Source organism: Hirundo rustica, chromosome 3, assembly GCF_015227805.2.
Source record: "Hirundo rustica isolate bHirRus1 chromosome 3, bHirRus1.pri.v3, whole genome shotgun sequence".
Lineage (NCBI taxonomy): Eukaryota > Metazoa > Chordata > Aves > Passeriformes > Hirundinidae > Hirundo > Hirundo rustica.
This window is the reverse complement of record NC_053452.1, coordinates 62,577,185-62,601,476: the sequence shown is the minus strand read 5'-3', so window position 1 is coordinate 62,601,476 and position 24,292 is coordinate 62,577,185.

Sequence of the window (24,292 nt, the reverse complement as noted above, 5' to 3'; positions counted from 1 at the left end):
TAGTACTCACTCTTTTTCTGTGGGAGAGAGACTAGGAGAAAAACAAAGCGGGCTCAACTTTAAAAATGAACAAATAGTTTTATTAACACACACTAAAAGAACAGAAAAAGAAAGTTGGGAAAAAAACCTAAAAACAGAATGAAACTCTAAAAACACTCTTCCTTCCTCTTACAAACTGTTCACTTTCCTACAAAAGAACATAAAGATATAAAACTTGTAATTTTCAATCAGTTTCAGTCAGTTTCACTATCTGACAATAGTCTTTCATCAGTTCTTTAGGGGAAGAGTCTCTCTTACAATCATGGATCCCACTGACAACCTAGAACAGTTCTCTTGTGGGTTTTAAACTGGCACAAAAACTGTCCAGAGAAACCTGCCTTTGTGACCCTTCCCATCAGCAGGTTCCTAAGCTGCTTATGGGACATGGGTCTTAGACTTTTGCATATTGGGGTGTCACCTTTTAAAGATTAATAACTCCAAAAGCAAAGGATTCTTTATCTCAAGGTACAGAGATATCTTCTCACTTCTTCACTGGCATAGAGGGTTTCTCATCTCTATCTCTATCTCTATCTCTATCTCTATCTCTATCTCTATCTCTATCTCTATCTCTATCTCTATCTCTATCTCTATCTCTATCATCTCTATCTCTATCTCTATCTCTATCTCTATCTCTATCTCTATCTCTATCTCTATTTAAGCATTTTATAGGATTAATATTACTTAGTTCATCATAAACACTTTTGCTCAAATCTACACACAAATCTAAACAATTATCTCCTCAAATGCTTATCTTTCCCATGATTTAAAGGAATAATCTAAATATAGAGTTCATTTCTATAGCTCAAATAAGAATGGAACAACCAACTCTTCAACCCTCTGTCCCAATAGTCTTTTTACTCTTGTTCTACTGACTTCATGCTGTTTTTCATTATGTTCGCTCCGTCCTTTCTTACTCTCTCAGAGAAGGACTAAGATCTGGAAGTTTCATGTTGCTAGGAAAGAGTTAAATCTGCTCAGAGTCTTTGTCTCTCCCTCTGTAGCTCCTGGTATTAGACATTCAAGGCCACGCTGGTGAGGGAAGATCTCACACAGAAACATCAGAGATCAGAGCACTCGGGCAGTCCGGAATCACAAAACCCAAGCAGGATCATAAATGCCTTTTCAGCCCACCCTCGGTGTAAATCGGGGTGGCTTCAGCCCAAATGGTGCCCATAGCTCTTATCAGGGGCCTGGCAGAGATCTCTCCCTGCTCCAGGGAAGTTTGGATACAGTAGTTGTTGTAAAGCAGCAACCTCTCCTTCCTCCCGCCCCCCTCACCCGGGAGCCGATGGAATCCGGCCAGGCCTCAGGCCAGCTCCCCCCAAAAGGGGGAAGCAGCAGGCCCAGCTCGATGTTACCTGTCTCTCTCTGGTCAAAGGAAAGAAGGAAAAAGACCCACCTACAGGAAATCAAGGGGTTTAATATGGTACTTCTTAAAGTCGTAGCCAACAATTTTCAGTGGTCAAAACAGATGCCAATATTCTAACAAACCCTCTGATAGATCCCTGTCTTTTTTAAAGCAATTTCCAGGTCCTGACTCAGAGACTCATTCTACATTCCTCTATAACTAAAAAAACAAACTGTACTAACCCATGACAGAAGGTCCTAAAGTTCCTCTGGTACCAGAACCCTGAGTGGTGTTTCCCAGAGTAGCAGCTATACCAATGACCAGCTTATTTGTTCCCATCATATCTGTTCCCAGCACTGGCATGTCTCCTCTTTGCCCAGACAATTCCTTTTACCATGCATGAAGACCACACTAGTTTAATTTTCAGTCTACAAAAGGAAGTGCTTTAAGGAAATTGTCCGACATAACCCAAAAATTTTGAATTTTTTGGTATCATGTGTAACATCTATTCATTGTGGGTGGGAAGGGGGGTAGGGGAGGGTCTGAACTGTAGCAGCAACACCTTATGTGAGCTACCCTTCTATGGAAATATATGTGGAAAGATGTGAAGGCAATACATGCCACCTTGCCTATGCATGGAAACAGTTGTGCTTTCACTCATCTCCCTTAACTTTAGACATCTGCCAATGGCAGTGAACTTTTCTCTCTCCACTGACAGAAAAAGAAATTTAGAAAGTCTCTGCCTGTAACTTAAGCAGCATTGCCAACAATCTGAAATAGGTGGGATGATTCTAACTTTCTGTGGGATCCTCCCATGGTCCATCTCCCCTTAAATGTCTAGAAGCAGCTTCAGTAATGAGATATTTTAATCATTGAAATTGCTCTTGCTGAGCCCAATATTACACACTGCTATGTACCCATTTGTTCATGATCATTAATGCTGAGAATGAGCCTAGCAGGTAGCCTTGCATGGCACTCCATGATCATATACCTTGGACATGTATCCTAGCTTTCACACTGACACAGTAGCTAATTATAAAAACAAATTGTAAGCCTATCTGTTTGTCCTTGCCTGTTGCCAAGTAATGTTTAATTTCATGTGGGACAATAGTATCAAAATGCCTGAACCAAGGCTGATATATAATAAGAGAATGATGCTAAGAGAAAACAATTGCAATAAGTAACTTTCCTCATAAGGAAAAGAATAAGAAAGCTATAAACTGTTCTACCATTTTAAGTGCTTTTTTACTTTAGCTTTAGCTTGCATGTCTGAGGATAAATTTCATTTCATGTATTAAAGCTAGGACTATAATTTCAGCTTCTTCAATATTTGTAACAAATGAAGAAATATGAAACTCTCTTTATTGACTTACAAAATCTCAATAATTTCTTCAGGGCTAAATGTCTAACCCTGAAAGGTCAGGTGAAATTCTTTGTTTATAAAAATCACAAAGAAGTTAATATGGTATAAACTATCCCAGTAAAGTTTGGATCCATGATTCCAGAGCTGTCTGCTTACCTCGTGACTTTGATCCAGCCAATGTCTACAGCTATGCATAATTTTACATATTCTGACCTGCATGTCATCAGTGAAAAAGATGCAGCTAATGCATAACCAATTGCAGATTCACATCTTAATCATTATCACAACACAAGAGAATTCCTTTTCACTTTTGTATATCTTTTCAAGTTGTGATAACCTGACTAAATGCACTTCATAAGGCATGGAAAGCAAACAAAAATGAAGCCTTGCTCAGAATACATGTGTATTATTTTTTCTCTTTAGCATTTCTGAGTAAAGATGAATCCACCAACTCCAAAATGTTTGAAACTTTTTCTGAGTTTAGCCATTTATTTTTACATGCGTTATGTTCAGGTTTTTATCCTATGTCTACAAGTTTTTAAATTGAGCCTCTTAACATGTGGGAGACTTGAGCTATTTTTTTTATTAATGCTGCTCCCCTACTGACAAGTTTATAATATGCAATATTTTGCTTCTTAAATTCTACTTGGTTGCCAAAACCCAGGCAAAGATTGGAATTAGCTGTCCATAAGTAAAATTTCTAAATTTCAGTTCAGTTGACAATATCATATTCTTTTTGGAGTTCTAAGAATTGTGAATCCTTTTTATTTTGCCTTGCTCAGTTGACAAAGAAAATCTCTGTGGTTGAGACTCAAGTCACAAGCACCACGGCTTCAAAACAAACAAACAAAAAGCAGGAAAACAGTTATTTTCTTCATTCTCTCCAATTCATAACTGTTCCATCTCTTCATGGCTTGGTTTTTCCACCCAACATTCTGGAGGCATTTTTGTTCCTCATGACCCTTCAGCATTTTCTCGGGATGTCTCTGCCTGTAAAGAGAGGTAGGCTTGACTTTTGATTAATCAGCTAAGCTCTGGATGAAAATGAAAATACTTTTCTTGTTGTGGTGGAGAAAGAGTGCTTGCAATGGCTCGACCTGTCCTGAGAGCTTTCTGTGTTCATTAACTTCCCTGAAATTTTTGTTTTGGGATGTCAGCCTTTAATCTCCACCAAAGTTGATTTTTTTAAAGAAGACCTCTGGAAAATAGTATTCTGTTAGAATTGTTCTGGTTTTATAGCAAAATCCTTACCTTTCATATAGAAAAATCTGAAACACAGTAGTTAATATATGTTAATATTTTGCTAACATTATGTGTTTTTGGACTTTGTTTAATAATGTCTTTAATTTAAATGAAAATCTGGCTCCTCACTGTGACCAGAAGAAAAAATACATTCACCTCCACCACATTTTGTCCAAAGACACAATAGCAGGTTCAGGAGACAGTACAGTCTATTTCTGGATAGCAGATGCTCTGTAGTGTGATCATTATTCATTGGCTGCAGGGATTTTCAAGCAGACTGCCAAACAGCCCATGTGCCTCTGCTTATTGCCACATTTCTTAAAGGTAGGTTTTTAATTGGGAAAGGGATAGATCATGTGTGATATGTTATGCAGTTCTTGACAAGAAGTGTTTTACATTAAGTGCTATGCCATTTTTTCACATGCAGGGAGCTTTGGAGAATGTGATCTCCAACAAGTACACGTTAAAATATAAAGCTCCATAGAACAAAACTGTTCCTAAGAAGAAGGGAAAACTGGGAAATTATTGACACTAGGCTGTAATTCAGGACTTTAGATAAGTGTGTACAAAATACACATATCCACCATAGAGAGCAAGTGGTATGTTCATGAATTCATTCCTTCTCCAGTGCAAAGTACTCTTAGCAGGCACTTTTAATCTCTACCTAGATCTGTATTTTCTTCTATATTTTGTACAATATACCCCTCCCATATGGGAGTGGATAAAACACAGATTTACAGATTAGTTTAATTCCAGGATTTGATGGGCAAGACAAACATATGGTTTGCATCTTCTAGACCTTATCTAAGATTTTACAGATTTCCAGATCACCAGATCATTAGGTCTTGATCTCTAGATATAGGATGTAGCCCTGTAGGGATAAAACTATAGGATTTTGTCTTAGAAAAATGAAAAGATAGTAAAAATATTAATGCATTTCTTCACTGCAATCTTGAAAGGCGTAATTTTCACTTTTGACTGTCTAGAACAAATAAATAAATTTCTAGTTTTTATCTCCCTTCAAGTATGTAAGCCTTGATTTCAGCCCCTCCAAATGAAAAGTATATAGATGTCTTGATAGGGACCTAGTTGGGCTTCCTCTTACTTTATGTCTGTGTGTCAGCAGTGTAGATGTACATCTGAGCTGGTTGCCCAAATCTTCTTTCAGGCAGTTAGAGATAGAGGCTCCTGGAAGGTGCTTATGTCTTCCTGAAGTAGAATTTTAAAGTCGATCTGTTAACTACACCCTAAAAAAGTGTCTTTTTTTTCGTTTGTTGTTTGGGTTCTTTTATTTAATGTGTTGGCAGGAAAGAAAAGCTAGAGATTTATTCCTAATGTAGACTTGTCTTGTGGATACCACACACACCTTGCATGCTAGCCCACAAAACTAATGAAAACCAACCAGGTTTAAAGACTGGAAGCAAGAGGGAGGTGATATGAGGACAGAGTACAACTGGTAAGGCATTAATGCAGCCTGATTCTGCTGTTACAGAAGCCCTCCTTCATGTTCTTCAGCATTACAAACCGCAAGCAAGAAAGAAAAACTCATTTTTCTGATGTGCTGCAGTTGCCCATCTTTGCCTACATCAGCTGACTAGAAGTAAGACTGAGCTTGCTTGCATACTGCTGGGATGATCCAATCTTGAATGTGGGAGGAATGATGCCAGAGGGTACCAACATCCCACGTGCATTATAATGCAGCCATGGGACCCTGTAGGAGCTGCTGCCACTTCTGGTGCTTGCACCCACCTCTGAGGGCACCCTTTTCACCATCCATCTTCCACCTGTCTTATACTTCACCACCTTAGGAATATTTTGTGGTGTATCACCAGGGGTTGAAAAGACTATATCAAGATGTACAACTAGAAATAATGAAGTAGAAATTAGAACAAACAGAATAAGTATACAGAAAAAAAGTTTCCTAATGTTTCCTACCAGTGAATTCTCAACAAGTTTAGAAGGAAAGAAACTCATTATTTAGAGGCATTTTCTTCAGTGTCTTCTAGCCTGACCTTCAGAGGCATTACACAGCAGTCACAATGCACTCACAGATTGATAGACCTGCTCGTGATTTAAAGGTGTGAGGGCCCATGACACTTCTGAAAATATCTCTGCAGGTGGTCTGCTACTTTAATAACTTTATATATCTCCACTTTGTTCCACCTTCTTTAAGCTTACTAGAGTACCTGCTCAACTGTCTTCACAATATCTCCTGTGTTGTTCCACAAATTTGCTGAGATATGAATAAAAATATCTTGACTGTCATGCCCAATCCCTCTCTAACTTATCTGACCCTTTTAGGAAACCTGACTGACTGTATATATCAGTTAAATTATACAGAACAAATCTGCTAAGATTTCAAATGCTACTTTATGAGTAGGCATCATCCTACTCACAAATGGAGAACGTTTTGGTTTCCTGTATGCATCCTGATTGTTAAGGTTGGAGTATGCTTTAACAGAGTTTACTTTAGACCATGTGAAAAATGGGTTGCATAAAACCTAAAAAATATGGAGAAGGTCCATTGCAGGGCATGATGCTGGACTGGCACAGGTTAGATTAAAGTCATAATGGCCAAACCTGGGCTACTGAACGCTGCTGTGTGTTGTCAGGGATTTTCTCTCTACACTGGAAAGCATCCTATAGTTGGAGGGGAGGGACAGAAGCTCTTTCCCATCCTTCTGGGACCATGAGAGGGTATTGCTGCTGCCTGGGGAGGGAGAAGGGGAATGGATTCACCAAGCAGGAGATCAAGAGTTTCAAGCTGCTTGTCCTACTCTCCAGTTCCCCAGATAAACCAGGGATCTGAGGAAGGAAGGAAGGAAGGAAGGAAGGAAGGAAGGAAGGAAGGAAGGAAGGAAGGAAGGAAGGAAGGAAGGAAGGAAGGAAGGAAGGAAGGAAGGAGGAAGGAAGGAAGGAAGGAAGGAAGGAAGGAAGGAAGGAAGGAAGGAAGGAAGGAAGGAAGGAAGGAAGGAAGGAAGGAAGGAAGGAAGGAAGGAAGGAAGGAAGGAAGGAAGGAAGGAAGGAAGGAAGGAAGGAAGGAAGGAAGGAAGGAAGGAAGGAAGGAAGGAAGGAAGGAAGGAAGGAAGGAAGGAAGGAAGGAAGGAAGGAAGGAAGGAAGGAAGGAAGGAAGGAAGGTCCCTGAAGAAGAGGCGTCTGCAAAAATCCCAGACACCTAACAAATCTGTGAGGATAAAAATAAAAAGGAAAAAAAAATCCCTATAATTTTATGTCTGGTCTGAATGATTAAGCAGTTTTTCCCTCTCTGATATCTATGACTTCATACCTGTGTGTTGAAATACAGACTCCACTAGAAGTGATGATGAAACTCTCACTGAATTTGAGGAGCTAGGCTTTTATGTGTAGTGTCTAAGGAGAACTTTTTACTCATTTTAAAAGTCCTAAGTGCTATTTGTGGAATTTCCAGCTGCCATAAAAGCTATTGTTGTCTTCCTAGTACTGCAAGCACATTTCCATTCCAAAAGAGATCTGTACAAACGTAAGTATTTCTGTAAGTCTTCTGCTTCTTATTGTCTTTAACAATAGATATTTCCACCGATCAGCTTGAGACTTAAAATCTCATTATCTTACAGATGGGTAAGTAAACCTTAAGGAAATCAAAGATTGGGTCTTCAGGTCTGTTTGGTCTTTATGCTGCCTATCAGGGTTTTTCTATTGCTATTTCCTGCAACACTCAGCTGACAGCCTGAAGTGAAACTCCCAGGTTCCACTGGTCTACAGCTACAAAGGGGCTAAGGGAGATCTGGAGGGAATTGGGAGAAGCCAGTTCATTCCATGCAGATGTGTTCATTGCTACTATGAAATGTCAAAAATGAGAAAACACTTAAATGTTCCGACTCCATGATAAACTCCCTCCTCAGCACCACTGTGGCACAGGTGTCCTTCTGGGTCTCATTTCTTCCCCTACCTAAAAAAAAAAAACAAAAAACAAACACCAAAAAAAACCAAAAAAAAAAAAACCAAACCAAAAACAAAAACAAAAACAACAACAACAAAAAACCCAAACAAACAAACCAACAAAAAAAAAACACCACCAACCAAACCAAACCAACAAACAAAAAGCCAAAACACCACAAACAAACAAACAAACAAACAAACAAACAAATCCACCACTTCTCTTGTGTTCCTACAATTCTTGTTTGTTTGTTTGTTTGTTTGGTGGGGGGAGAACTAATGAGGGGAATCCATCATTTATCTGGCAACAGTTTAAGTTTTTGGTTTAGTAATTAAATATTCATGAACAGGGCAAGAAGGAACAATTGTGAGTGCACCAGTGCAGTTTAAAGCTTTTCCTTTGATGATGGAAAGGAGAGTGAGAACCTTCTTGAGGCAGGATAATATTCAGTGATGCTCACACTTCTTGAATGCCATCACACACCGCACATTCTCTGGAGAGGGCAAGGAGGACTGTTACCACTTCCAGATGTCACAAGAGGGAATGGCTAAAGACACCGCTTTGCACAAACCTAGTTCACATAGGCATTTTCTCATCTTTAGGGGGAAGAAGGCAAAGCAATCTTGTTGTGGATTCCAGCCTGTGGATCCCAGAATCTCTTAGACCATGAGTTACTTGGACTTTCTGGACTTCCTGATTTTCTTGAGATACATACCCTTCTCACAATTTTTCCCTTTTTACACCTGCAGCAGGCACTGGGGTATTTTCAATCCATCCTCTGATGATGGAATGCTCAAACTTCCACTTCTGGAAGGACCCAGATATTGCATGGACCATCATCAGTTTCAAAAGGAAGGAATGTCCTGTGTTTCCTCACCATATTTCCTCATCTGTGTCCAGATATCCACTTTCTCCCATAATGCCTGGATAATCTTGGGCATATAGTAAAACTCAGCTCCCAGGAGATAGCAAATGCCTAAAGCAGATCAAAAAGGTTGGGTGTGCTCAGTCATCCTAGTTTGCAATCAAAGAGAACAAAAAATAAATGTGCAAAAAGGGTGACAGGTTGTCACAGCACAGCACAGCACAGCATGATTGTGTTTGCTGCTGGCTTCATCCAGAAAACATCAATTGGCTCGAGTCCTTTCCACATGATCTGTATGGCAATGTCACTTGCTGTCCTTTCATCACTATCTGATGTGGTTCATATCTGCATAGCTTCATTCCTACAAAACACCAGTTGCTTTTGCCATTGATTTTTGTGCAAGACACTTTTCCATGTTCTTTCATTTTTAATTCATTCTCTTCTTTGCTTGCCTCAAATGTTCCCATGTGGTTATAATTGTTTTTAGTTAATCTATGCTCCTTAAGAGAAGCATAAAAGACAACAAGCTGGCACAGCCCACAGCAGACAGATTGTAAAGTTTTGTTTGAGTCTGTTGAGGTTCCTTTCCTTATTGACAGGACTGGAGAATAAGAGCTGAAAAGAGCAAAGCTAACTTCAGAAAATTCTAGTTCTGTCCTGCAAATGTCAATTTAGTCTGCCATCTTTGTCATCTTACATATGAAATAACAAGGAAAAAATCCCAGGTGTGATTTAAAAACATGCACACAGCAATATGAATAACAGATAATATGAATATCATTAACAATCTTTCTATCAAAGTGTTGTGAGTTGTTTCCCTTTAGCTTTCCACTTTGTATAAATTATCATTATTATCTGGGTTTTTCAGATTTTGAAGCCTCCTACAACACCTTTAGACAATGATTAACTCTACCATCCATAAAACAAAGCATAAATCTTTTGATTTGAGGCAGAAGAAATGGTGTTGTACAGAAAGGAATCTTCTATGGTAACAAGCCTTCACCTATATTTCCCAAGATAAACAACTGTAAGATTATGGGGTTTCAATATCTCTTAATTTTTTTTCCTGGATCCTTCCTCCTTAGGTATTTAGCATGAGATATATGAACTGGTCAAAATGATACATACTCACCAACTTCCTTGTGTTATAAAATAATTAAACTAAAATGCATTAGATTATCACCATACAAATTATCAATAAGTCATTTATCATCTTGAATGGATTTATACCAATTTGGGTGTGCTGCAAGTCTGGCCAAACAAGAATAAGTTCCCCTTTTTGGGGAAATTCCTTGGCATCAGTTCCTCCCATATTCTAAGAATAAGAAATTAGCTCTGTGTGTTTAAAAGAGCAAGGAAAAAAAAAAATCATGGAAGCAAATAGCTCTTCCCCACAAATGCTTACAGACTGAATATCCTGAGAGAGAGTTTTTGAGATACTAACAGTAAAATTGCATGTGACAGAAGAAATATTTTTTTTTTTTTTACCAGAAAAATCAGCAAGAAAAGAATCCAAATTATGTCTGGAAGTAACAGAAAGCAGGACTGCTAGGGAAGATTTTTGCCACATAACAGACTGATTTCTAGCAAGAAGAGAGAGCTAAAGAATAAGTCAGGAAATAGAAACTAACAAATTAAATTGTATTAACAAAAAATATAAATGGATATCATGTTTATATTTGGATGCTGAAAAAAGTACTGACACTTAAATGAAAAAGTAAGATTTTTTTCCACTGCTCTGAATACCTCAGTACCTTAGAAAATTGCCTAGAAAATCTTTGAAATAAGAAAGTGAACCCTGTCTGTGCTGAATGGACTCATATTTGTTGAAGAGAACTAGGGTCACACTGCTAAACAGAATTACATTTTCTATGGTGGATTTAGTAGCAAAACAACAGAGAATACATTGGAAATGTATAGCATATTTGTAAGTTAGACTGTGGTTTTCTGAATACATCCAAACGACAGACATGGAAAAAAGCTTCCAGGAAGTAAAATCTCACTATACTTCCCAAAAACCCAGACAAAATATGGAGAGATATTTATGAAAGGCTTAGATTTCGCTCTTCTGTGTATTAGAGTTTGGACTCCATATGTATGAGAAGGCTCAAAGAATGTGTATCTTACAAGCTAATGTGCCATCTTTGTTGCAATGAATTATGATGTGGAAAAGTTTTACCAGCCTCTGTGGAGGAAAGTTTGCTGTGGTGGAACCAAGATTGTCTGGGAGAGCACTTGGCTTACCGTGAGATTGTCCCTTCCTTGAGAACTCCCTTTTCACTACACCCTTGGCATATTCTGCAGCAAAGGAACCAGGAATCCCAGTGAATAAAAACTGTGCCCTTATCACATGATTGTGTTTCAATCTCAGCATATGTATGAGAGCCTGCTCAATCTCTTGATCTGGTCAGGCAAAGAGAGGGAAAGGAAAAAAGGAAAGGAAAGAGCTAAAAATGAAACAATTAAATTAAATTAAGGAGAAATGGTAAATTGGAACATTAGATAGAATTCCCAGTGTCTTCTTTAAAAATAAATCTATGGAAGAAAGCCCTTGGGATTAGCTCAGCTGGTTAGAACATGGTGCTAATAATGACAATGTTTGTGGGTTGAATCCCCACAATTAAGAATTGATGTTCTTTGTGGATCCCTTTCGGTTCAGAATATTCTGTGAAAGCAACTGCAATGTCTGTTGAACTTTTAGGTTTTTCTTTTCTTGTTAAACAATTTTATTTTTCTTTTTTTTTTAATTGGAATAGCATCCGAATAGCTTGATTTATAGTACAGACTCAGAAGGAGCTTTCCTTGGCCTACCTGAGAGAAGAGCAAGATGACAAGGTGCAGTGAGGAAATCAGTGCAGGGAAAGGCAGCTAAGAATGCGTCTTTGTCATCAAAATTTCTGCTCATGTAATTGTCCCGAGAAAATACGTTATTCTAACTACACATTTTCTGAAAAAGCTGGATTTTGCATTGTTGTTTGGAATTCCATTCTTTTGGACATATCCAGAGCTACAAACAAATCCATACACAACCTTCTATAAAACTTGCAATCACCTATTCTAAATTAATCCATTCTTGCTCTAATGAATACAGCTGGAAAAAAAGAGAGTACTTATCCTTTATCATAAATGTAAAATTCATGCTACTAGATTAAATTTAGAACGGCAACAAATTTATTTTTTAAATTTCCTACAAATTGCAATATCATAAAATGTCATGATGTTTATTCTGTCAGCATGTCAAAATGTCACATGAGAAGTGCAAAAATTTTTGAGACATTTACTAAAACTTGGGGTTTAGTACATGACAAACTTCAGTGGCATCTTTAATTTCTGCAAACCTGAAAAATCAGTTGTGCCACACACAATAGATATTTCATCAGCTTCAGTAAGACTTCTTAAGCCACTTCCCTAATTAAAGGAAAAATAGGTACTAAGTTCTGTTCTCAGATACATTTAAACAAATCTGGAATGATTCCCATTTAAGTAAAGCAAATTAGTTTAGCTTCCTAAAGATGTTGCACTGTGATGTAATTGATATCATCGGGCAATTTCCACTCAAGGGGAACATATTAATACTGTCCACAATCTGCAAGCCTCTTCTAAAGAAACTAATTCACACAAATCTATACACAAGTGGATAAGGTTTTTGAGGCTTGAATGTAATCATTTTGCTCTCTGAATTGTGAAGTTTTCCTGCATTGTATCATGGTCATGCTTTGCATACCAAGAGATATTAGTAATGGCTGTTAAATTATCCTGTCATTAAAGAAAATATTACAAAACTGATGTGACATTTGACAGGATTACTGTTTGCAAGAAGAGAATTACAAAATGCAAGAAGCTGAAAGGATGATCTCTTTCTGCATTTCTTCATATTAACTTTATTGGATATTAATCTTTCTATGCGGTTTCCAACACAGGGAATTATGTGGGAGAGACTGTCAAATGTGTTTTCTGTCTGCTCTTAATTGGCTTCCATTGATGCCCATGAATTCAGACATTCACTTTAATACCAGATTTTGTTCAACATTAGGCATGTTTAGAAATTGCTTCTGCAAGTTACTAGTGATTGGGAAAAAATGTTTTCCTCAGGCTGAGCCCTCCTTTGGTTAAGTATTGCCTCAAAATAGATCCCACAGTGGGACAAATGTGTTTGTTGCTTAGATATGGTCTGCCAGATTTTCATGTGGAATATTTCAAGCCAAGAAGGGAGGATGACCTGTACCATGCAAGTTCTTCATGGGCGTTTAACACCCACAGTTTGTAACCCTATCTCTGTTTATTTTCTCAAATGAAAACTGAGAGCATGTTTCTGGGTCCTAGGTTTGGACCAGACCTCCCTGCCAGTGAGGCCTGGCAGGAATGACTGAATAAGCAACCGTTTTGGGTCATGCTAAAGTAACCCCGGTTTGCTGGCTGGAAAGAGCAGCCAGAACTTGCAGTTGCTCCTGGGCTGGCTGACAACTGAAGCCTGTTGTTGCTAGCCCTTCCCCTGACCTTCAGCTTGACTTTTGGCTACTGACTTTGTTTTGGTCCCTGAACCCAGATCCTCATACTAAACACTGATTTGGACTGTGTGTGTCCTATTGCTTAAACAAAGGTCATGTGATAGGTTTTTCAAGTGTGGAGAGTAAATCTTAGGAGTCTCATGTCTTCGCTGAGCGTATCAGGATGGGCCACCCCTAGTGAGTTTAGTGCAGGTGTTCTCTGGTATCTGGGTTAGCCGAGTGTGGATTTGAACAGCCACTGCAGAAAGCCATCCTCTCATTAATGCAACCAGATGTGCGCACCTCACATGAGGTGCTAGGACTCATAAGAACATACCCTGTGGCTCACAGTGCAGAATAAAGTGGCACTACCCTGAATTGTTTTCATTATGTGTTGGGAAAGACCCTGTTCCTTTCCAGACGCCTATGCTGAAGTGCTCACAGCCCACCAACTTAGTAACATTTCCTTCCTATTTATTATGCTCCATATTTCTGTCTAGGATTTTTTTTCCAACAGATGGTGAGACACAGACTCCACAGACCTGTTCTAACTGTTGACATTAATCCAGCTTTCATTCCAGAGCCTCAGAGCATATTTTGAGACTTGAGGTGTACAGTAGGCAACTGGCATCTGAAGAAGGCAGCTTGGCTTTGTTAAGGAGATCACAGGGATTACGAGTGGATACAGCAGGTTTTAATAATTATAGCATGTCCTCATGCTGAGTGTCAATATTGGAACAGAGTGCCAGGAGTGCATTGCCATACTTTCTGAGGTAGGCTTTAAGCAGTTTCATGAGGGGCATGCTCCAACCCAGATAAGGATGCACAAATCAGAAAAAAACCATCAAGCCAGAAATGTGGTGTTGTTTTTAAACATCTCCCTATAAACTGACCTTCAGATTGCCAAAGATTTGTGGTTTATAACAGTTTGATGTTGCCAATTGCAAAGGACTGCAGTGACAGGTAAGTCATTGCTGTCATATTGGTACAGTTAAAGACTTCTAAAACTCCTGAAATCGTCACAAAATTCAAATTTCAGGACTTCCATGTGGTTTGTTGAGCAGGATGTTGTAAGAGAAAAGAGACAATAGAGTAATAATCCATTACTACCCTATAGTGCTGACATACTTTGAGTCTGAATTGGCACTAGACAGCTGAACTTAGCTCGGAGTAGGCCTTTGATAGGAGCATATCTACCTGTTTGTAGGCCTCTTTTAAGCTTTGGTGACAGTGCACAATGAATACCGAGGAAATATTTTTGTTACCAAAAAAAATGTCAGAAGTTCATTCTCCAACACAGTGCCTTGATATTTCTTCTACAAAAGAAACTGCCCGGCACCACTGTGCCAGCAGGCATTGAAATTTGGGCTACGAGGAGCAGGATGCTAAGTGAGGTTGAAGGAACCCAGTTCATTACAAGCTGCTGTGAGATCTGTGCACCTTGCAAGTGCTTGAGGCTTAAAGTGATCTTGGGTCAGCCAGGAGACTGAATTTACACACTGAGCTATCAACCCAAATTTCCTCTGAAACCTCAAGTGAGTTAAAAAAACCCAAAAATATATGAATTGATATACCTAGAGTAGTGCATCCTGCAATTTCATTTACAAGAATTGTGGGATTTCTCTCACTAATGCTTGCATTGTGCTCCATTGAATACTGTAAACTATTTTTTAAGTATTTGATGATGTGGTGTCCCTACTTGAAGGCTTCCCTGAGTCCCACTTCCTAGAGACCAAAAGTGAAACAAAGGAAATCGAGGGCCTACGCTCAACTAAAGCTTTATGTAGAAAATATCACTTTAGCTCAGGGAATATTTTATACCTGAATAAGTGATTTGTCAGTACTAGGAAAGATCTGGAGCTGTTAATGGCCCTATAGTAGGAATAAAGACAGTGGTCTCTAGATTGCTCTGTGGATGGCTTTTCTCCTTTGGCATCTCCAGTCTGGTCTTCCCTCTTATCTGTAGAGGGGTCAAAGAATCCCATTTTGGGGTTGTCTTGACTGAAACCTGCTTAATTCCCTCTTTCCCAATGCTGCTAATCTCCATTCCAGCTCTGCTTGTCTTTCTGTCTCTAGCTGAGTTTCAGTGACTTCCATTTTTCAGATTAGAAATGAACTTTCTTCTTATGGAAATGGCGAGTAATTGGTCCAACTCATCATAGTATAGACAGGTTCTTAGTGAACAACCAGATCAAAATACTGGTTGGGCTTATGGGCACCAGGTACATTAGGTACAACACATTTACAGGGAAATTCTGGGGCAATTCCAAGAGCAAGACAGTGCAGACAGATTATTAAGAACAGTTCTGAGGAAGTCTTGGATGAAGTTCAAATCACTGAAATGACTAATGCATTTCAGATTTGGCCAAGAAGCAGCAGTAAGCCAACATTTCCAACAGAAGGGCACCAGCTATTAAACAGTGAGTTCTCTTTGACACATCACTTTTTACCAACTTCACTGTTGCAGGAATTTAATCATTGGTTACTTTTACTATCAAGGCAAATGGTTGTGTGAGGTTTGGGCACAGATAAGATGATTTGTTTCTTATGTCCAAAATATGTTTGCTACAGGGTGGGTTTGCTGCTAAGTAGACAAACCACATCTGAGGCACTAATGCTCTCATAAACTGACTTCTGCTTTCTGATCATTTCTTTTAAACACAGCTTCTATTCAGCATCAAAAAATATTAGCACTTTTCAGAGAAACTAGATCCTTCAGCTTTGACACATGATTTAGCACCCTGATCATTACACAACACATGGTTTCAAAGTGCCTTTTGCAGTTTTAAACATGGGATGTTACTTGAACTACACTGTCTTTTTCACAGACTTCCCTGGGAATTTTATTGTACGTATTTTCAATCAAGCTTCCTGACATTTGAGTATAGTTTTCTCAAATAACAGGAACCATTGAAACACTACATGAAACAGCATTATGCAGTATGGACTAAGCAGGTGCAGCTTTCCTGGCCTGCACACAGAGGTGTTGTGAAGTCATAAATATTTTGAAATAGATCTGTCTTATCCCATTTTTGACATTTGGAGATATTCTGAAAACAAGCATATGCCACAGCTGCTGGGGAGCAATAAGTTCTTTTCTGCCCTTTTAATTTCCTCCTTTGGTATCCTGAGATATTTATGGGAAGCAAACTCTTCACAGAGACAGATCGACCACTTGTTTATATCAGTATAGAGTTTTTCACGGGCAAAGGAGTGGGTGAGGGAGTTTAGTCAACCCTGGGGTGCCCTCTTTGATGCAGTTCACCACAGGCCCACATAAGTGCTAGTAACAGCATTAGGGAGGGTTGTGGCAGTGAAAGACAGCCCACAGGACAGCATGAGAGCTCCACTTTCAGAAGCAGATTGGATTCTTACCAGATTCAAATGATCCTGGAGGTATGGCATGAGTAATACTTATGGCTGACAGCCACTAGAAAAGCCAAATCAGCACAGCCTATGCTTATTGCTGAATCAACTCCTCTCTTAGAGCTCCAGAAAACACAAAGCTGTGCTGCCTGCCAGCAATGAGAAAGAGTAAATGTGGATCAGAAACTTCAGCCTGTGAGAGGATGAAGGAACTGAAGCTCCCTGGTCTCCTCTGTGTATCATGGGAAGAGGAGACAGGATATGAGGGTTAGTGGGAACAGAGCCCTTTTGTTGATGGACAAGTGCTGACAAGGGCTTCTCCTTGACAGCATGTTCCTGCACTGCTATCTTAATTATTCATCCCTCCCAGTGGCAAGATTTGTGGATCCACAACATCTTCCACCTTGCATCCCTGCTTCTGCCAGGGTGGCACTTCCTCATGGCACACACCTACCCCTTGGCAATGGCCTGACTTGAGCTATCTGAAAGCCAGTTGCATACTTCACAGCTGTGAACTGGGGCTTTCCAGCAAAAGCTGTGTTTCGTGGAGACACATGTTCATATCATCCTTCCTCAGTTTGGCCAGACAAAGGAAACAATGAGGCTTCTGAAAAATCCCTTTTCCTGGGAGTGCATTGTTCCCACCAACTTCAGTAACACAGCCTGTGTTAAATAAAAGGCAGAATTTATTCCTACCTATCCTAATTTGGTCAGGTACTATTTCCAAGGCTATTCCAAAGTAAATAGGTCAGGGGTACCTGCCAAAATATCAACCTCTTTCACCTTGTTATTGCTCCCTGGTGTGCCCTTGTTTCAGGAGGAGTAGGTTAATAAGAGTCTATTGCACGACCTTAACCAGCTGAGATGGGGATATGGTGCCCTGGGGGCTAGCTCCAGTCATCCAAGCTTTCCTGCAGACATTAACACTAATTGGTCACAAAAATGGAAGACGTAACTCTTATGAAATACAGCATAGTGAGATAAGCAAACCACCATGGCTGCTACAAACCCACTGCTGCAGATCTGCAGAATAAAAGCAAGTCTCACCTTGTGGGTGAAAGGATGTAATGGTATCACTGCTGGTGGTGTTTTACTAGACCAAGAGTTCTCTTTTGCAAAGGTTTGGCCAGAAGACTTATGCTTGCTTTTTTTGGAAATGAAAAAAATCTGTTTTTTATTAAAATGTATTAAATTGTATTAAATGTATTAAAATGTATTAAACACAAAATTCTGAAACACAGAAAAAGTGTTGTTAGTTTGCAATCCTGTGTATAATATGAAGGTCTAATCTCAGCTGATTTTACCTTTTTTCAAGCAAGACATATACCATGATATATACTATGACTGTGAAACTTTGACAAAAATTGGGATTTGAGTCACGACAGTAAATTCTACCTATCAAAATTAGCTCTGGCTCTTTTGAAACACAATTGCTTGACCCTTAGAAATACTTTCTTTTTACTTTAAAACTTGTTTTCTACTCATGCTGTTTCATCCTCTTCTGCCCTTTGTCAGAGAGCAGATCTGCTCTCTGACACTTATAAGGCACTTATCACTATCACCAGTATGAATTCAGGTTGACCTGGTGGTTTGTTTCTCAATGGGAGAGCTGTGTCATTGCAGGCAGATGATATGAGATGATTCATGATATTATAATGCTATGGGGTTCATAAGATAGCAATCAAATCAATGAAATCATCATCTGGTTAAAGCAGAAAGCAAAACATATGTGAAATAAATGTTAAGCTAGCAGAAGGAAAATCCAGTGCTGTCATCACCCCAGTGCTCTATCAACTTTACATAAACAGTGCATCTTGCACAGGGTCTTCTTGTCACCCACCTCATAAAGTCATGTGTCTGCTGACCAGTGCTATCATAAAGCAGAATTTAAACATGCTGCAGCAGAATGTGCAGAGAAAACAATCAAATGCTTCGGAAGTTTTTGGACTGGATTTCGGGGGCAGCAAAAATCCTTCATTCATGAGGGAAGTATTCTTGGATATAAATAGCTTTATATCTCATGAGTTTTCTTCCCACCTACATAACTATTTTTCTGCTGTTGAGGACCGTTACCATTCCATGAGGAATCCAAAATCTGGGTAGTGGGTTTTAATTGTGGGAGAACTACCATGTAATACAGTAGCAGTTATTTTTATTATGCTTTAGTGTAATTTTTCATTTCCCAAGGGGTGTCACAGGATGATTGTGAGGCTGGAATTTTCCCAGATAATGTAAAAGCCCTGACAAACTGAGACAGAGGATCAGCATAGTGAGAAGCACTGAGACCCTGGCCACAATGTCTGCTTGGAACTGGAGCCAGTTCCTGCTCCTCCACTCCCTTCCAAGCACCTCCTGTGCCTGGCTATGGGTCCACAATGACAACACCAGTTCTCAGTCTTCCCAGATCATCTAGATATGAACATTTTATCTGGATAAAATCTGTGCAACCTTTCTTCTTACACATGAACACATTTTTTTGAGTTTGTTAATGTTATCCTTTCAAGGTGGCAACCACAAGGTGGACAATGCCAGAGCAACATAAACTTAACTGATGGGGAGATAAGCCAACACAATCAACTCAACAAATTGATTCTAGCAAAATAAGTTTACTCACTGGTAGAGTTAATCACTATTTTGCATTAAGATTTTCTGGTACCTCTCGATCTGGTGGGAGGAGCCTTAAAGGTGGAGTTGACGTATTGGTGAATGCCAGCCTCAGGTAAATTACTGCAGTGCTAAGTCATTAATAAACCCTCTGGACCCCAGTATGCCAGGAGGGCAGAACAGAGACCTTCATTTTGTCCCTTCAGGGAATCAGAATTAGTTTCTCGAAGTGTATTAGCCTGGATGAGATTGAAAAGTGGCTGAGTGGTCTTGGAAGAAGAAGAGTGAATTGCACATCACAAAGCCTGACTTCAAAAGTACTGCTAGATTAAAAGTAGAGATGCATGGGTGTGCTCTGAGGTTTCTGAACCCTTGGCTGGCTAATTGAAAGTCTAGATAAACAATGTACAGATAAAGAACCATGAGGTCAGAAATACCCACTTCATTTATTTGCAATCTCTACCTTCCTATTCATCAATTTCTTGATAATTCCTCTCCCTTCTACAGTTTCATACATTTCTAGTGCAGGATTGTGGAGCACAATGCAATGTCTTTGGCATACTGGAGAAAGAAAGGGAAAAGACAGCCATACTTCCTTTACAGATATGTCTTTCCTTAAAAAATAAGGAGAGGTTTATTTTTGTACGTGTTGTGTTCGATTTGTCTACATGCTTCTGGAAGAAGAGATAAAACCTACAGGCCAGATGCTGCCTACAAGCCTCTAGCATCCCCATTCCATAAGAGAGAGCAGTGTGGAAAGACAATAACTTACTAAGATTTAGGTGTTGACACAAATCCCTCTGCATCTCACTGCAAAGGTTGTTTAAAGTCCTGCGCTGATTTTGCATTGGCAGCAATGAGGGCTGTTTCCTCTACCTGGAAATGTTCTGCCCTGGCAATGGCAGCGATCATCCAGCCAGACCTTATGTCCTTACATTACCTCAGAGCACACTCTCAGTGCCGCATGGCACCATGCAGCACCATGAGAGACCACACCAGAAACAAGATAGGCAGCAGAGTGCAGCACTTCACTGAGCCACTTCTCCCAGACTCATTTGCTTGGGTCCTGTGCCATACCAACGTGGTGATGCTCCTTCATTTCCTTGAGAAACCTCATCCAATGCCAGCCCAGACATCTGGCACCGAATCTCAGATCTGTATGAGCTCTGTTATTTATGAATGGTAATTATCAGTCCATATTTCTAATTCCCTTCACTACTTATGTGTTGCCTGAAAACTGGGGAGGGTTAACCATAGGCGCCGGTAAAAGGGCTGAAGTTGGGCTCGCCTCTCTGAACCTGGAGTTTGGTGCACAGAGTGGAGTTTCTCATTGGTTAATTTTTCTCATATTTCTTCTTTACCTCTTCTTTCTTCTTCCACTATGTGCAGATCTTCTCATATAAGCAGAAAGCTGCCTGCAAGAGACACCAATGTCATTTGCCCATAGAATTTGGGAGGCTGGCTGTTTGATCTGCTTCTAGACACAGCACCAGCCACCAATACGATCACTGACAACTGGTGTATCTTAGCAGCCCATATTACTTATCTCCAGGGTTTTCACAGCACACACTCATTTTTACCAAGGCAGATCCTTTTCTCCACAACCACTGAAAATGTGTCTGTGCCCAGTGATGCTCAGTGCCATTACACCACTTAACATGCCTCTTGGTGGGGTTTGGCAGCAGTAAAGGCCTCAAAGATGAAGGAATATACTTAGAACATTACTTGTGTGAGAGCCCCACTGGTTTGCTGCCTCTGAGGAAATCAACGACCACACAACAAGCCCAGATGAAGGAGCACTCATGAGGAGAACTCTGTCACCAAAGCTGTCTTCCCCCTGATGACAGTAACATGACTCATGTGCCCTTGAACCTGAGAAAAACCAACCTTGGGAAAACCTCTGAGAAATTAGGAAGTGGTGAGTCTTTTGCTGCATTGAATGCCAGCACAGCAAACTCATCTCTGTAAAATGTTCCTACTTTGCAATATTTCAGCTACATGCTACTAGAAAGCACCAACCGTGCATCACCAGGAACAGCCTTCCTACTCCTCCACTGCAGAGGCAAAAGTAGGTAACCTGCGTGTGATTTATAGGCAAAACTCATCTAGTTAGAGTGCAACACACACCCTGTGCCAGCAGCAGTAAATCCAAGCTCTCTGTGCTCTCAAGGGAACGTCTGACGCAGTAGCCTGAAAAACATGTGCAATGACTTTGAAAATCCTGTGGTTTAGGGTTGGTGTAAAATTTCTCATCACCCTCCTGTATGCCTACCTGCCTGTACTGAGAGACTATGACAACAGCAGCAACTGCAAACATTCCCTGGAATCAGACTTTACGTCAGACTACCCACATCACTTTTGCATACAGTCAGAAAGTTAAACACCTCATCTCTGTATATCAGAGTGGGGGAGAAAAAAGAGAAGTAGTTATATCTAGCACTGAAAATGGTATTTCAATTGCAGGAATTAAATGTTTAAAGTGTCATTCCAGAATTTGGAATGGGCAGGCAAGTGGCAGAAGAAAGCAGTGAAAGGTACTCAGGAAAAGGAGGAATTCAACTCCTGTCATCAATTTTAAATTGTGTCCACTTTTATATATGGAAATGTGTTTAAAAACTGTTCAGCCCTGAATAGGAAAAGGAGTTCATCCCTTGTCATCGAAATAACCCCCACAAAGGACAGAGGGAAGCATGGGAGGTGAATTGCCTTCCCAAAGTCAAGCTGTGGGATAAAAGAAGAGCTGAGGGGAAAGCAGATCCCCATGGTGCAGTGTTGAGCATCTTGACCTCCACCACCTCCAGCAGCCAGGCTGCAGCAGGGAAGGTCATCCTCAGGATGAGCAGGCAGCAAGGCAGCTGCCTCCCACCCGTCCCAAACAAAAAGTCTGTCCCTGCTGTGTTCAGAGGCTGCTGCCTTTGCTTCTGGTCCAGCAGTGAGAGTTTATTTCTCCCTCTGCACAGAACAGAGTCTTCCTGGTACAGTCTCCTGGGAAGATAAAATAAACATCACTCTATAAAGTAACTGCTTTTGCCCCCAGCCAGGGCAATATAACCACCTCTGCAGAGGGGAAAAATTCAATCCCTCTCAGAAATCTGGGAGATGGCAGGTGTTAGCCTCTTTAATAGGAGTAATAAAAATAATTACTTGTGTTAATTTTAGGTATCTGATTTCCAGTGTTGAACAGGAAAAGTGCAATACCTGCCATTTTAAATTAGCCTGTCATGTTTTCATTCCTTCCTCACCCCTGGGATTTCAAAAATCTTGATGAAATATGTGTTCACTCTTCAAATATTTCCTGAGGCCAGTGAGGTCCATATGTTCTTAGGAACAAGTTTTTCAGCCTGTGGGTTGCTCCCCATGACATTTAAATTTTCTGATTTGTATATATCAGTGGCACAAAGCTAGAAGATGATGGGGTTTCCCTCTCACAAATATAGTGCTATATTTATAATGCAGTTTAAAGGCAGCAAGAAAGTAATATAATATTTTATAAGGATTAGGCAGAATACTTCAGTGTTCATATTGTGATTGCAGCGATGCTTGCTAAATTGCAGTGTCATTGTCAAGGTAAGAATGATATTTTATTTAAACTGCTGCTGAACATATGGTGTTATTTATGCCCCAGACATCCACAGAAGAAAGAATTTTCTAAGTCTAATTTAAGCTGTTAGAGAGTAGACAGCAAAAATATGAGACCTCACTGTTTTTACTAGCTAACAGTGCTGGTTTAAATTAAAATAATTAAGGGATGCTTTTTTTTTTTGAGGAAAAAAAATCTGCACGGGTTTGTACAGAAACCATGACAAATGAAAGTGTAGATCTGTATCCTTCCTCTGCTTTCAGATCTTGCCCATGACATCACCTCGGGTTGTCCTCAGCTACCAATGGTACATCACATCCCCTGACCCTTCCCTCGATCAGTATTTTTTTTATGAAAGTATTGTTTAAAGAGGTTGAAGCATGTTATGTGTGTGAAAGAGAACAAACATCTCTCTATTCATCTCTGCACATGCTGAGAATCATTTGCTCTTTTGCTTATATGGAAGATGAAATTGAGCTGAAGTCAAATTCCAGGTTAACTTTACTCCTAAGTAGTGGCAAATGGTGTAGGAGGCTTTGATTCAGAGCACTCTGGGGATTATTATAGTTTTTACGGCAAACAGGAACTGAGAGAGTACTTTAGAAAAGAGGCTTATTTTTAAAACAATTTGAATATATTTCAGCTCTTAGTGCTCTTTTCTTTCCTCACCTTCCCAGTACCAAGTTAGGGCCAAGAGGGGAAGATGAAAGCCACTGTGCAACTAGAAAGTGATGGCCTGGTTGCCACAGCTGAAATTTGGTGGGATGAATCCCATCACCAGAATGCAGTTTTTGATAGCTACAGGCTGTTCAGGAAGGACAGGAGAGGAAGGAGGGGCGAATGGGTTGCCCTCTACATCCAGAAATGGATAGAGTGTGAAGAGCTGCCTCTGAAGAGCAGCAGACTGAAAGCTTATGGGTGAGACACAGAGACCAAAGCAACAAAGGAAGCCTTGTGTCTGTCTGCTACAGGGCAAGAGGGCAAGAGCTCTCAATCCCCATGCACAAGAAATTGGGCAAGAATGGCAAGGGACTGACATGCCTGACCTGCTGGGCAAAATAAAGGGAAAGGTGCAAATGTGTAGGCAGGGAAAGCAGGGACAGGCACCCTGGGATAAGTACAGGGGTGCTGCTCAGTTGTGCAGGGATGAGGACAGGGAGGCCTAGGTGCAGCTGGAGTTGCACTTGGAAAGGGATGCAAAGAATAACAAGAAGGGCTGCTACAGATATGTTAACCAAAAAAGGAAGATCAAAGAAAGTGCACCCCCAAGATGGACAAGACTGACAAACGTGTAACAATTGTCAAGGAGAAGGCTGAGGTCCAAACCAACTTTTTCCTCCAACATCCGGTTTCAGATGGTGTCCCTCAGGGACTCATACTGGGACCAGTACTCCTTCATATCTTCATCAATGACATAGACAATGGGTTTGAGTGCACCCTCGCCAAGTTTGAGACTATATCAAGCTGAGTGATGTGACTGAC